The sequence below is a fragment of the Sciurus vulgaris genome (genome assembly GCF_902686455.1).
Source record: "Sciurus vulgaris genome assembly, contig: HiC_scaffold_424_arrow_ctg1, whole genome shotgun sequence".
NCBI classification, from domain to species: domain Eukaryota; kingdom Metazoa; phylum Chordata; class Mammalia; order Rodentia; family Sciuridae; genus Sciurus; species Sciurus vulgaris.
The window spans coordinates 99,449-115,688 of NW_027632615.1; the positions used below are offsets into that span (position 1 = coordinate 99,449).

The 16,240-nt window shown below is 35.6% G+C and overlaps 1 long non-coding RNA gene across 2 annotated transcripts in view; it reads right to left on the bottom strand.

Moving 5' to 3' along the window:
• Positions 1–12,954, bottom strand: part of LOC306652656 — a 77,335-nt gene extending 64,381 nt beyond the window's left edge. For both annotated transcript variants that reach the window (XR_013761502.1, XR_013761503.1), the window contains exons 1-2: positions 12,467–12,954; positions 5,298–5,352 (exon numbers count right to left, since the gene is read on the bottom strand). This is a non-coding gene — a long non-coding RNA (uncharacterized lncRNA). The remainder of the gene's footprint in view (positions 1–5,297; positions 5,353–12,466) is intronic.
• Positions 12,955–16,240: the final 3,286 nt, after the last annotated feature.

The window sequence follows — 16,240 nt, forward strand, 5'->3', positions numbered from 1 at the left end:
ATGAGAGGGATCACACAGGTCTATACTGAGTGTTTACTGAAATGAATAGAAATAACACTAGTGAGTTGTGCTCAGAGAATTATTTGAGGTGAGCAGAGAGAGCTCTATAAGATGAGTATGGAGGACAAATTCATATAGAAAGGGAGGCATTATAATGGTGTGGAATGGAGTATCTCTTTGGTGTGTAGGTAGGATTCACTGAGATACATACAGAGGACTCTCTGAACTTTGTTGTGTAGGTTCCCTGAGGTGTTTAGTGAGGACTCATTGAAAAGCATAGGGATGGCACACTGATATGTGAATGGAAGTCTCTCACGTTTGTGTAGGGTGGCCCTATTAGATGTGCATAAGAATCTATGAAGGGTGTAAGAGGGCTTTATATATGAGGAGAAATGCTGTCTCAGTTGTGTAGGGAAGGCCCCCTGAAGTGAACAGCGTGATATCTTTTATTTGAGTATGGAGAATATATAAAAGTTTGATGGGAGGACCCTTTGAAGATAGTATAGGGAATCTCTGAGGTGTTTTTGGAGGACACTCAATGGAATATCAAGAGGACTCTCTGAGTTCTGTAGTTTTGGCCTTTGGCAATGAATAGAGAGTCTTAGGAAAATTCAGTGCATGGTGCACATTCAATAAAAGAAGAAAATGTCAACAATTAAATGATCTAACATTACAACTCAAAGACCTAAAAAAAAGAGCAGATCACCCACCAAAAGTTAGTAGAAGCCAGTAAATAATTAAATCAGAGCTGACAATCCCTGCCATTTGTAACAAAAGAAACAATACAAAAATTGCAAAAATTAATAGAATGAATCAAACATTATCATATGATAAACTTTATGATTATAAAAAGGTATGCCTTTAACCCAATTACCAAACAGAGAAAACAACAAGTATCCCATTTGTTTTACAATAATAAAAAAAATAAAAAATAAAACAACACATTTAAAAAATTTGCGCCAAACAAAAATTGATCTTTGAAAAATAAATATAATTGATAAGCCCTTAGTCACACTACAGAGAGGAGAGAAAACTCAAATTACTGAAATTCATGATGTAAAAAGGAAATACCACAACAGAGAGTACTGAAATGCAAAACATAATTATAGAAACTACTTTGAGAATCTATACTCCAAAAAACAGAAAATCTCAAAGACATTTACAGGTTTCTAGAGATATGATCCACCCAAACTGAATCTGGAGGACATACAAAATTTAAATAGATCAATTTCCTGCAATGAAATAGAAGAATTCATCAAAAGCATACCAACAAAGAATTGTTCATGACCAAATAGATTCTCAACTGAGTTCTACAAGACCTTCAAAGAAGGACCCATTCCAATACTCCCCAAAGTATTCTATGAAAAAAAAAAAGAGGAAACCATTCCAAACTCATTCTTTGAAGCTAATATCACCTTAAAACCAAAGTCAGACAAAGACACATCAAGGAAAGAAAACTTCAGACCAATATTTCTAATGAACATAGATTCAAAAATTCTTAACAAAATATTAGCAATTGCATACAAAATATATTAAAAAGATAGTGCACCATGATCAAGTAGGTTTCATCTCAGGGATGCAAGGTTGGTTCCACATCCAGAAATCTACAAATGTAACTAAACATATCAACAGGCTTAAGTTAAGAATCACAAGATTATTTCAGTAGATGCAGAAATGCCATGATAAAATATACCACCCATTCATGCTCCAAACACTAGAAAAATAGGAAAAGTAGTAACATACCTCAACATTGTAAGGATATGTATGGTAAGCCCATGACCAAAATTATTCTAAATGGAGGAAAAGTGAAAATATTCCCCCTAAAAACTGGAAAAAGGCAGAGATGCCCTCTTTCACCACTTCTATTCAACATCATCCTTGAAACTCTAGCCAGAGCAATTAGACAGAAGAAGTTAGAGGGATATATATAGGAAAAGATGAACTCAAAGTATCACTATTTGGTGACATGAGTATATTTAGATAAGTAGAAAAATTCCACCAGAAACCTTTAGAAATCATAAATGAATTTAATAATGTAGCATGATATAATATCAACTCTCACAAATCTAATGTATTTTGTTCATAAGTGATGAATCCTCTGAAAGAGAAATTAGTAAAACTACCCTATTCACAATAGCCCCCCAAAAATATAATAAAATACTTGGGAATCAATCTAACAAAAGATGTGAAAGACCTCTCCAATGAGAATTACAAAACACTAAAGAAAGAAATTAAAGAAAACCTTAGAAGACTAAAAGATCTCCCATGTTCTTGGAGAGGCAAAGTTAATATTGTCAAAATGGCCATACTACCAAAAGTACTATATAAATTCAATGCAAATCCAATTAAAATCCCAATGATATTCCTTATACAAATACAGAAAGGAATCATGAAAGTTATTTGGAGGAATAAGATACCCAGAAGAGCTAAAGCAATCCTTAGCAGAAAGAGCAAAGCAGAGAGTATCACCTGATCATTTAACTACACTACAGAGCAATAGTAACAAAAATGGCATGGTATTGGCATCAAAATAGGCAGGTAGACCAATGGTACTGAATAGAGGACACAAAGATAAACCCACATAAATACAAAGTTATATCATACTAGACAAAGGTGCCAAAAACATACAGTGTAGAAAAGATAGCTTCTTCAACAAATGGTGCTGGGAAAACTGCAAATCCATATGCAGCAAAATGTAACTAAACCCCTATCTCTCACCCTGCACAAAACACAATTCAAAATGAATCAAGGACCTAGGAATTAGACCAGAGACCCTGAATTAATAGAAAAAAATGTAGGTCCAAATCTTCATCATATCCTCTTAGGGCCAAACTTCCTTAATATGACTCCCAAAGCACAAGAAATAAAAGCAGGAATCAATAATTGGGAAAGATTCAAACTAAAAGCTTTTTCTCAGGAAAAGAAACAATCAACAATGTGAAGAGAGAACCTACAGAAAATATTTGCACACACACTTCTGATAGAGCACTAATCTCTGGAATCTATAAAGAACTGAAAAAACTACATCAGGAATACAAATGACACAATCAATAAATGGGCTAAGGAAGTAAAGAGACACTTCACAGAAGTGCATTTTAGAAGAGGAACTAAAAGTAATGAACAGATACATGAAAAACTGTTCAACAACTCTAATAATAAGAGAAATGGAAATCAAAACTACCCTAAGATTCCATCTCACCTCAATTAGAATGGCAATTAACAAGAATACTAGCAAAAACAGATGTTGGAGGGATGTGGGGGAAAAGGTACACTCATACTTTGCTGGTGGGGTTACAAATTGGTTCAGCCACTCTGGAAATCAGTATGGAGATTCCTTAGAAAACCATAACCACCATTTGACCCAGCAATCCCACTCCTTGGCCTATACCCATAGGACTTAAAATTAGCATACTACAGTGAGGCACCCACATCAAAGTTTATAGCAGCTTAATTCACAGTAGTTAGATTGTGCAACCAACCTAAATGCCATTCTATAAATAAATGGATAAACAAACTGTGGTACATATACAAAATGGAATATTATTCAGCCATAAAGAAGAATCAAATTATGACATTTGCAGGTAAATTGGTAGAGTTGGAGAATATCATGTTAACTGAAATAAGCCAATTCCAAAAAGACAAAGGACAAATGATATCTCTGATAAGTGGTTGATGATATATTATGGGGGCATGGGGAGGTAAGAGAAGAATGGTAGAAGGATGAATTCTTTAGACAGAAATGAGGGATGGGCAGGGAGCAGGGGAAGAAAAGATAGTAGAATGAGACAAATATCATTACCCTATGTACATGTATGAATATGCAAATGATATGACCACATTTCATGTACAACTAGAGAAATGATAGTTGTACTGCATTTGTGTACAATGAATCAAAATTTTAAAAATTATACATCTAAAAAAACTTTTAGTTGAAATTCTTGCTGTTGACTTATTTCAGTTTCTCTATAAGAATCTTGCATTTTGTATGTGCTCTTTTATCCTACAGTTAAAATAATTAGTTGTCAATTGACCTCTATTTTATATATTTACATATGGTGCCCACATTTGAACCCAGTGCCTCACACATGCAAGGCAAGTGCTCTACAAATGAGCTATAACCCAGCCCTTATCCTATAATTTTTATTGTTGTTACTTTAACTAACAGTTTTGAACCAGTAGTTAATTACAGCTAGGCCTTGGGGAAATGAAATTGGAATGTCCATAACTGTTCTACCTTCAATGATTTCAGTGACACAGGCAACTCTCAGCTTCTATAAACATTTCCTGATCAAGAAACTGGTCTCTTCTTAAAGGTCTCTTTCAGCTCTTCTAGCACACACATTTGACTTTCAGGAATTGTCAGTTCCCTGAATCAGCTTCTTTAATTTTAGTAAAGAATTAACCTATGATGGAGTATTAGTCATGTCTATCTATTTGTGGACTTTGGAGCCAGTCCCATTATTTTACAGTTACAGTTTACTGGAGTTGTTGAATTTTTTTTTCCATAAAAGGCTGTGTCTCCACACAACAGAGAGAAGCTTGATTCGAACTGAAAATCTGAATTTCTAACTGAGCCTAATATCAGTATTTGAAAATTCAAGAAATATTGTTTCCCAAAGTTCACTTTTTAGCCTTTTCATAATCCCTGCCATTTAATGCCTGATTTGGATCATGTATTTAGTTACATTTCAAGTTGGTTTCTGTTACTTTGTAGTTAAGGAATACCATTAACCTAATCTTCAATGGGCACTTTCTAGTTTATTTATCTACTTTGGAAAATTCCTCCTTCATGTATAGGTTTGGTGCCATGGGAATGGAGCCTACTGTTTTTTTTTTTTTTTTTACAGAACACACAATTTTTATAATCACTGTTCTAAACTGTATTTTATTAATTTCTTTGTTGTAACTGCAGATAGTTCCACAGTGATGTGATTCATGAAGAATTTTTGCCAGGTTTTCTTCCATTATTACCTTCAATTTAGTAAAATATACAGCAGTTATTATGTCTCAGTTTCCACAAGTAATGCCTTCATTATCTCCTTCTATATTTGTATTACTGTACATTTTTTGATCCATCAAAAATTGTGACTATATTCACAAAGGTGCTATAAAATCGTTTCTTTGTTTTTTGAGCTCATCACCAGTGAGCTTTCAAAATATTAGATTTTTAAATGTTAATTATGGTTGTAGGTATTTAGAGAAACACAATTTCTATTGATACAGTAAATATATCAGGTTGATGTGATTTTTCTATAGGAAAAATCAGAGCTAATCTTTTGAAATAACAATATGCTCACCTAGAAAGTATAGCAGTCTGAATGCTATGGACTGGTGACTTCCCATTTTCAATTTCTGTTAGGGAGGAAAAAAGATATGAACATCTAAGTGGTTTCAAAGTTTAAAAAATGCTCTTTAAAATATTTTCTTTTATGAATGTTTATTGTCTAAGTATGGCTTAGCTTACTCTTATAAAGTTGTTACTTGGACATCACATTTACTTAATTTCAATTGACAGCAATTGACAAGAGATTCTAAGGCAATTCTCATACAATTGAAAGCTAAAAGAAAAAAGTGATATGAATATATTTTCACATTTTTCCTACTTGTGAAAAATAATGAAATTTACTACAGAGTTTTTTGATACTAATTTTTGTCTTTCAATAACCTTCTCTTAATAATACAAATATATAAATCATTTATATAAAACTAAAGGCAAAGGAAGGCACAGCTGGTTATAGTGTGTATACAAGCACAGTTCAGCATATGCAAAATTAAAGAGAAAAATATTCACATACTTATTAGTTACAATAAAAATATGAAGAAAGTTTCTTCACTGTCAACAGTGTTCAGCACTTAAGAGCTAAGACCATGTAAAAACAAAAACATTAAAAATCACTTAATACAACACGCATTTTCAAATATACTTGAATATATAAAAACCACTTTTTAAAGTGCTAACATAAATGTAGACTACCCATGTTATGAAATGAGCAAACCAAATGGACAGAGAGTTTCACAATGTTCTTCTCATGACACAAGGAAACTAGCCCAGGGGGGCAAATTTGATCAGTTAATGAGCACTTAATTGCAGTCAGATGTCAGTAGGATTTCTGAGAGCTCTAAGAAAGCAGTACTGGAGAAGCAGCTCTGTTCAGACTGGTGATTGGCACTGGCATGTGGAAGTTAAGCAATGTGAAGAACTGCAGGGGACAAACAAACTAAAATAATTTTTAAAAATCCCCTGGGAAAAAATGGGTTTCCTTCCATTCCCAAACTGACCACAGTAATTTGGTTCTCTATAAAATGGATTGGCATCCCTGTGATGGATCATTTGCCAATCCATTTTATAGATTAATTTGCAGATGACAATTGTAAGATTACCTAGAGCAAAGAAGAATAAAGTCCATAAAATGTCCTTAATTGCTCTATATGACAGGTTATTAAAAAAAGTACATAATTTAGATGTTACTAAAGCATATTCAAATACTATTTTTAAAAGGTTCTAGGCTATCTAGGAATGCTGATCTGCTTCAAATATTGAGGAAAATATTTTTAAATCAGACTCTTTATAAATCATAATTTATAATATTATATTTTAAAATTTGTCATTAGTTTTCCAGAGCATTACAAAGATTTATCTCAGTAAACTAAAAATTAGGATTGTTTATCTTGAAGTATTTAGAAGAAGTATCTCTTTTAGAGTTAAAAATGTATTTTTAAATATTTTTATTGGTTCTGTTTAGTTATGTATGACAGCAGAATGCATTTAGATTCATTGTGCACAGTTTATTTTTTGTTTTAGTTGTTAATGGACCTTTATTTGTACATATGTTGTGCTGAGAATCAAATTCAGTGCCCTCACATGCTAGACAAGCCCTATACAACTGAGCTATAACCCCAACCTCTGTAAAAATATTTTGTTGATAAATAATATTAAGCTTATTAGAAAGATGACTCATAAGAAAAAAAAACAGTGTAAAGTTAATTTCTATATTTCAACCAACTAAGATGATAAATAGCAGGATAAAAAGTGTATGTTTTAGTGACAAGTGTCAGGTCTGAAGCAAATCTATCACTTGTGCTCCCAACTGAACAAGCCAAAATAAAGGCCTTCTATTAATTCCTGACAGTCTTCACCCACCTAGATATTTTATTGCTTATGATGATATGTGTCAAAATGATTCTCTAAATTGTCTTGTAGCATAATTCCTATTTAGGACAGAGAAAGTTTAAATATTAAACTTCAGCACTAAATATCAAACTGTAGAGCCTGGCACCTGTTAGAAGTACAATAAACATTTGTAGAACAAATAAATATATTTTTGCATTTTTCAAACTATTTCACTAACTTATTTACTTCTGTGCTTTCCTGCTTATCAAGGGCTGTCATTTCATTTGATATCTAGGGGCTACAAAGTAAGTTTAATTATCTCCATTTTACAAATGAACAGACAGTTAAAGTTCTTACTAAATAAAGGTCACAGCTAATAAGCAACACCACTTAATTTTAAGCTCTGATTGGAATTTATCTGTACTAAATTACCCTAGTTCTTACTTTGGCAGGGGCTAAAGCATGTCTTAATTACTCTTTCAATGTACTCATTGGTTATTGGTGTATTCAAGGTTCTGTTTCTTTCCTGGTGCTTTAAATTTTTAATTTTTTTTTCTAAAATGTTATCCACTTCAACTGTGACTTCAAATTCCTCACATATACTTTATACTCTTTTATTTATGGTTCTAACCACTATACTCATTGACTTGGAGTGAACAGTGGAGGAGATCAGGTCTTGAATTTTCATTGTGAGTGTTTTTTTTTTTTTTAATTTCCTGTTTGGGTCATTGTATATCTTGTTGATAATTTCAAAAGAATCCCTTTTGGTTTTATTAGTCTTGTCTGATGTTTTAAAAGACATCACTGATATTTGCCTCTAACTCATTTATGTACACTTAATTATCACAGTTCTTGATTAGCCTGCTTTTGTTGGCATGTTTCTCAGTCCTTTTTATTGGTTCTTTACTTCAGCCCCCAGTTTTTCCTTCAGAGAATGAATATTTAATAGAAATGGTAGGGATAAAAGCACAAATTATAATGAACATAAGAAATACTACAGGTGGTCCAGAAAGTAGTTAATGTTGGGGACACATTTCTGGTAGAAGCTGCAAGCAAAGCTGGAGTCCAATGCTCCAGATTGGACCCCATTTGTCAATGGATTTTTATTTTCTTCCATTTTCTGTCCTTCAGCATCTAATCTACAGAGAAGGAATGGACAGACAACCCTGTAGAATCAAAAAGATGTTTGGGATGACTGATCTGAGATAACCTGGGGCAGCTTTTAGAAACCAAGAAGAAAATATGATTAACAGAAAGTCACATCAGTTCCTGTGTGTTGTGTTGTGTGGGAGAGTGGGGGATGGGAGACAGGGGAGGGGGACCACAGTAATTTTTACATTGTAGCATAGGCCAGACTTCTGTCCTCAGCCTACATTTCTCCATAGGAATACCTGGACTTGACAACCATTTCCAATTTAGTCATACCCAGCCAATGCTTCTTTTCCAAGAAAGCTGCTCTTCCTGGTGTTATAATTCAGTGAGAGTAGTGGTTAAGAATACAAACTAAATTTGAATCTGGTTCTGCCACTTAATAGTGTGTGATCTTGGGTAAATTGGGCAATATCTGCACCTTTGTTTCTTCATCTTTATAACAGAAATACTGGTAGTATTTAATGAGAAGACATGATGTCTGGCACACAGGAAGACCTGAATGCATATTAGCTATTTTTTCTAAAACATTTCCAGTCTCATAGTCACTTAGTAAGTTTGCTTCTTCCTCATTTTTACTACCTATTTACTCCTCAAACCAAACTGAAGTTCTTCTCAATCTTGCCTATGAAATGTCTTCCAAATTGATTTGTATGTACATTGCCCCATCAGTATTTGAAGTAGTGCAATAATTTTCTCCTATCTTCCTGTTCCTTCCACTTTCTATTGATTTCTTTCTTCACATGGATATCATGTCTGAAGGTATAACAGCAGATTAAGGTGGAACTACTCATGGCCCATGCCTCCTTTTCAGACTTCGTCTATTGCCAGGTCTCTTCCTGAATATAATTTCTCTATTCTAACCAGGCAGATCCATTAAGTCCTAAAATATACTTTGACTCTATCAAAATCCTGTCCCTTCTCCCATCTCAGCTCAGGTGGCATTTCTTCCTCAGAATCTGTCCAGTCCCGGGATGCAAAGAACCACTCAATCCCTCAGTTTCTGCTCACTTTGTTTACTCTTCTGTCATTCACATGTTATATATGTCTTACAGTTCCTACTGCAGAGCATTGCAAATATTTACTGGCTTGGATTTGTCAAACTAAAAATTTTAGCACACATTCTCAAATGCAAATTTGACTAGCTTCATTGGATTTCAACATACATCTGTACCTACTGGTTGCATTTCAAATTTGATAAAAATCTGTTTAAAATGTTGGAATGGTACAGACATGTAAGCTCAAAAAGCCAAATTATTTAATTGGAAGACATTTCACTTTATTTGTAATTCTGGGCCCTTGACATTGAACACTTAGCACAGTGTTTCTGGCATCTATCTATTTACTAAAATATATCTCAGTTTGAAAGCTCTTCCAGAACAGCTAGTGCCTTTTCTCCTACTTTGGATTTCTTTAATATATGCTATAGCCTGCTCTAATAACTGTATATGAATGAACAATGAATGTATGTGAATTATCATGTGCAGAATCTCCTCAGCCCTATCAGTGACCCTCAGGATTCCAGTCTACCTTTGTAAATATCACAACAGGAAACCTGCCAGTATCATTTAAAGTTTGTTGTAGGCCAAGCCTGCATTTTTTTTCTTTGACAGTACATTAATAGCATATGTGAAAGAGGCTTGTTATTTTGATAGATAATTTTTATAAGTTTGGAAGGGACATAATCATAATCTGAATGCTGAAGATTTATCAATTGCAATGTCTAGTTTCAGAAAAATCTTCCTCTTACCATGTTTTCATGTTTATCATTTTAAAAATTTCTATCTTCAACTACCCTTTTCATTGGAAGGTTAATAATATTTTAAATGGTGCATAATTGTTTTCCCTTAGTTTTATGATCCAATCAGAAAAAGAGGATCCAAGACCATATAACAAGTCAGCCATCCAGACTGTGTTGTATTATTTTGGGGGAGATACCTGCCTTTTGAATGGCACCAAGAGAAAAAACAAGACTATTTGGTGAAATTAAAATTAAAACACTCAACAAGTAGCTTTTAAATACAGTAACAAAGCCAAGTAAAATGGAACTGGCCTGTACTCCTGTAAGTCCTAGTAACTCAGGACTGGGACAAGAGGATCACAAGTTCAAGACCAACCTCAGCAACTTAACAAGAACTTGTCTCAAAATATAAAGGGCTGAGGATGAAACTCAGTGGTGGATTGTTCTGGGGCAATCCCCAGCACCTCCCTTCACAACACACAATGAAATTTATTCTTCACATTTGTAAATGTAAAGTAGGAACCACTGGCCTTCAGTCATTCTCAAAATATCACCCCTGGACCAAGAGCATTATTAGGCACTTGAATGAAATGTTTATGTCAGACCCTATCTAAGACCTAAGAACTCAGAAATCTTTAACACACCATCAAAGTGACTGGATGCTAAGTTTCAGAACTACTGGGTATAAACATCTCTACTCCCAGAAATCCAGATAATGTACAGAACAACATTAAATATGAACAATACTTATTGTTGCTAATACCAGATGAGAAAATTAGCATAGTTCCAGTCATTCTCCAAGGCTTTCCCAGGATGTCAACAAGACATATTTCAATCATGTGACAGAATTTCCAATAAGGAGGAAAAACAGAGGCCATTCATTGTTTACAAATACTGGCTGAATCCCACAATCTCTGAGTCCTGCCCCCAGGAACTCACTGTAGTCTTATAAGTCCTTTCTGCTCTACTCATTCCCAGAGTTCTGCTGTTCAAACATTAAGCCTTTCAGACAATGAGGCCTTTTATATTCTCACCAAAGATTAGGATGCCCAGCCTAAAGTTTTTTTAAAGTACTAGATTTGCTCATTGCTAATTTTACTTACAATTACTAGTTTTTGCTTCCCTAAGTTAAAATGTTTAAAAATCAATGTGTTGCTGTGAGTGACTAAAGCTTTATTTTATGTGATAGGAATAAGAGCCAGGGGAAAGAAAGAAATCCAGTTGCTCCCAGGATATAGTCACATCATGATACCCTAACTCCAGTAGTAAGCCAAAGAAGCAAGCTATCAATTAGAATCACTTTAGCTTACCATTCTTCCAATGAGACCCTAAATCTCATCATGTACATCAGGCTCTGACACAGAGATGGTACTTGGCATATATAATTTTGGCAAGCAAAATGACCAACTCAAAAGGTATACATATTTGATCTTTTTTTTAACACTTACCTTTTTATCACATCTCTTTATGAATTATTTGGCATCTTATCATTTAGAAAGTCACTGATAATTGCTGTTATCATTTGTACTCCAGCCAACAAACTAGATGCTGGGAGACACCATGGGGAACAAGATGCAGTTGCAGTCTTGAGGGCCCACAGTCTAATAAAGTTTGCCAGATTAACAGGCAAAATGCTATGTGCTAAATGGCATGGGAGCCAAAGAACTGCAACTAGCTTGAAATGAACCACACTGGGGATAGGAGATGCAGGGTGGACAAGGCTGGAATCATGCAGGGGGAGTTAGCACTGTGCCTACCCCTGCTTCATTTCTGTCCCTAGGATTTGTCCTGCCTAAAATCACATATCTAAACAATAACAACATGGGTCGGTGAGGAACAGTCTTTGGTACGAAAGAAAAAAATTTACCAATATCCACATGATATAAAGTGATACTACTGCAACATTCTAGCATGTAAGTGAATAATAATGCTATCCTAATTCAGAGGGTTCTGCAAGATAAAGCAACTAATTCTTCACTGTTTTTTAACCCAATGCCCTGGATGCTATTTTTTTTTTTTAAATCACAGAACAAGATGAACTTGGTTATAATAATTTACAATTATTCAGGTGACTTTTGTATCCCAGTAGGGAAAATCTGTTGCTCTTTTTATTTTTGAATTTATTTCAAGTAAATCAGTACATTGAGTAACCTGATTATTATGTTTTTTCTTAAGTTTTATACTTCCCTAAAAATTGTTTGGTTTTCATAGTCCAATTAAAATATACAAAATACTTTTAGAATTAATTGTTGCACTTATGGACAGTTGACTTAAGTACACCATTTCTACCTCAAAAAATATCTCCTGTAAAAGGGTGTACAGCCTTGTCCCTATGAATACCCTTTGTAAACTCCATATATTTACCAAATATGAGGCAGAAACCACCATCTTAAGTCTCTGCAGAATTGAGAGAAAGGGTGTCCCTTAGAAGTTCTATGTTTACAAATTCATTTCCAAACACTCACCTGGAACACAGTATTTTGCCCTTTCAGTATGCAGGACTCAGTGAAGCTACAGGACTAAGACTGCTCCCAAAATGTAAGCTGGAGAGCAGTGGACTAGGGGGTCAGAAGAAATCCATTTGGTGTCTGGTAAATAAAGGACATCCATAGTTCTTGATAGAGGTTCACCTGACTCTAGTGTGATCAATAGAGCAGCACAGTTGTTATGTTCCCTCCTGTGGACCAAGAAGCAAACTCCACCATCTTAGAAAACCTGCACAATTTATTTCTGCAAAATTTAAACAGCTTAATTCTCTTCAATGCTAATACCTATCAACTTATAAAAGAAAAATGTATTGATATTCTAGTAGAAAACTCATTTGTAGCAACTTCTGTCCAAAAGATCTCTTGAACTTGCTCCCCCTTCTAAATTAAATAAAGTTTAGTGTACTGACAAAATTGGATCCCAGGAAGAGGCTTTCTTTCATTCTTTTTGGAATTGTTTTTCTGCAGTGGACACTCTACTTAGGTTATAAGCACAAAAGGCACATATACACATTTTAAAATTATTTCTTCACACCTTCCATTATTGGCCAGCCCTGTAATTTCTTAGAATCTGCTGTTAAAATACCCTGTCACAGCTTCTTAAAAAGCTCTGAACTGGTTTTTCAGATTTTACTCTGGATGTGGAATTGGTGAGATTCAGCACCCTGGCAATGGTGAAAGCTATATGTGGTGATTCTTGTCAGGTTGGATGTAGAGCCAACCCTCCTGAGTCTCTCAGGAGTGGGCCATGCTGGCATTTGCTTTCATGCAGGCAGCAGTAGTCCTGGGCCACAAGCCAGAAAGAAGATGAGAAACAGGCTTTCCTGGCTGTTAAATCTGCAGGACTTTTATTCTCAGCAGAGGCAAACTCCCCAGCCCAGTGTGGGTTTGCAGCTCTGGTGACTAGGTGTCCCTCTGTAAATTGTAGTGTCAATACAGTTCTTTGTGTAAGAACCACAGCAAAGGTGCCAGCATTTCAGACTGAACCATTCTGGCCACTTACATGTTATTTTTTCCTAGATATAGTCTCAGTAGTTTCATTAATTATCAAGAGCATTTGGGCTTAAACATGAAATGAAAGGTCTGCTCTGCTCAGTGGAACAGAAACAAACATCTAAATCTTTGAACCATGAAATGCTGAAAGGTAAACATGTTTATACCAAATCACTTGACTCTGGCATTTCCTATATTTCAGTTACCTATGAGCTTACTAGTGTAATAGGGTAATAGGTTACTAGGGTAATAATTTATATTTTTCTTCAGAGACCATTTTTTTCCATTTCCTGGCTGGTAATTGAGCCAGGTTCTGGTGCAGAAAATAACTAGGATTTGTTCCTTAAAGTTTGGGGAGGTGTTTTCAGAGAAGTGTAACCTTGTGTCCAATCTATGATGCAGAGGGAAGACTAGAGGTTTCTCCTGATATTCCCTGTCTCCTGTGAACCAGAGTATGGAGAGTGGTGACAGAGATGGGAGAGCAGTGATTGAGATTGAGGGTCTCTGATGACATTTTGGCTGTGTCATACCTGGTGCTTTGAAGTGTTTCTGTGAAAGGGCAGAGGATGCTTAGCTGCTGTGGCAATGCCCTTTATGAGTAGGCTCTCTGCAAGAGTCCTATCAACTCTGACAGAGATCTCAGACACACAGTTCCTGGGAAGGAAGGAATTCTTATGCTAGAAAATGTTTCACCAGCTCCACTTCTCCAGTTCCTGCCTACCTTAGAGTAATTTTTAACAATGGACTTTCTTTAGAGCTACACAAATCTCCTAACATTGCACTTTTTAACTGTGTCTTGCAACTACACAAAAGCAACATAGGATGTCCTAGTTTCTGTAACTTTCTTGAATACAAAGAATAATGGTTACATAGTCTCTAAAATGATAATGAGACATATATAAATAAAGATTGATGGCATAACTCTTTAGATCTGCATCTCCATCAGATAGCAGAGCTCCACCTGATACCAGCGTAATCTTCAAGGTCTGCATCTGTGACTATTTTCCAATCCCCCTTTGACCCTGGCTGGACTTGGGAGTTTGGTTGCACTGGTTAAGACAGTTGGTGACCCACACAGGTCCAGACACAGGCTAACTTTCTCCACCCATTAGAATAGGGAACCCTTCTGGTGGTGCACCTTATAAGTCAAAAACATCCTCAAAGGAAAGGAGCTCAGGGGAGTGAGTCAGAGTCAGGTATAAAATATGGGAAATACAGGATCCAAAGAAAGGGATCATTATGTGTCTGTCCTTAGAGATCTGGATAGGAAGAGTGATAGTTTAGTTAGACAAACACAACTGTAAGAATTTATAAACTTTACTACTAAAACTCTGTCCCACTGTTGGTGCAGTCTCAAAATGGCTTTACCAAGACTCCCTTACTTACAAAACTGGCAAAAATGTTATGAGAATGCCCTAAGTGTTGCTTTTATTGTGTAGTCAGGGCTGAGGATTCACTATGTTGTGGTTAGTCAATGACATAAACATTCTGATTCAGGGTATATACACAGAGTCACAAACATTATCTTTGAAGCATTTATACTAACATTTATATAATGTACTTTCAGTGTATTTTGTTTGTACTTTATGTGAACGGTCCTATAAAAAGGGCTGTGGCTGTGTTTATGTCAGTTTTTTCTCTGTTGTGACTGAAAGGCTTGACCAGACCAATTATAAAGGAGGAAATTTTTATTTGAGAGTTCAGAGTTTCAGAGATCTCAGTCCATGGAAAACTGGCCCATTCTTTGGGCATTGAGATGAGGTTAAATGTCATGGCAGAAGTGTGTGGTGCAGGAAAGTGGCTAATATGAATGAAGCAGAAAGAGACACTCACTCACCAGATACACAATGTATACCACAAACACATGCCTCCAATGAAACAACTCCTCCAGTGAAACCCTTTTTCTCTTCAGTAACCACTCAGTTAATCCCATCAGGGGATTAATTCATCAATTGGCTTGGAGGATAAGGAGGACTTTCTGAATTGTTTGGTTATTTCTCACAGAAGTGTGGAAGAAGTGTCCCTAATGTGAGTATGTACAGCAAAGCACTTTCAAGTGTGTAAGAAGGTCTCTAGATTTAATTAGGGAGGGATTACTTAGATGTGTAGGGAAGTGTTTTTGTGGTGAGTAGGAAAGGTTCTCTGAGGTGGAAAAGTGGTTTCTTTTCATTGTGCTGTGAGGTCTCTCTAAGGCATGTATGAAGGTCCTGAATGGTGTGGAATGGCTCATTTATGTATGTGGGAGGGCCCACTGTTGTTAGATGGAAAGGCTGAGTTGCCTGTGATATGAGTAAGGAGAAAACTGAGTTGGATGGAAGTTTTCTTTGAGGATAGTAGAGGGAATCTCTGTGGTGTTTAGGGAGGCCAGTCAAAAAAGAATCATGAGAACTCTCAGGTGTTTAGGCACAGCCTTTGGAAGTAAATAGGAAGAGCTCCTTGGTGAACAGTGAGGTCAATCTGATATATTTGGTTAGGGTTTGCTGAGGTGTGTACATAGGATTTGAAAAGGAGTATGCTGTGTGCTCACTTAGCTCTGTAGGGTTTTCTCTCTGAAATGTGTAGGTACAGATTGCAATATATGTAGTGAAGGCTTTTTTTTGGTGTCAACAATGCACTCTGATGTTTACAGGGTGGGCTCTTTGATATTGTAGTGAGTGTACTCTGGTCTGTGTAGTGTGAACTTGATTAGGTAGTTAAGAGGTTTTCACAATGTTTGTCTGAGTTCCCTTTACATTTCTGGGAAGGACCACAGAGGTGATT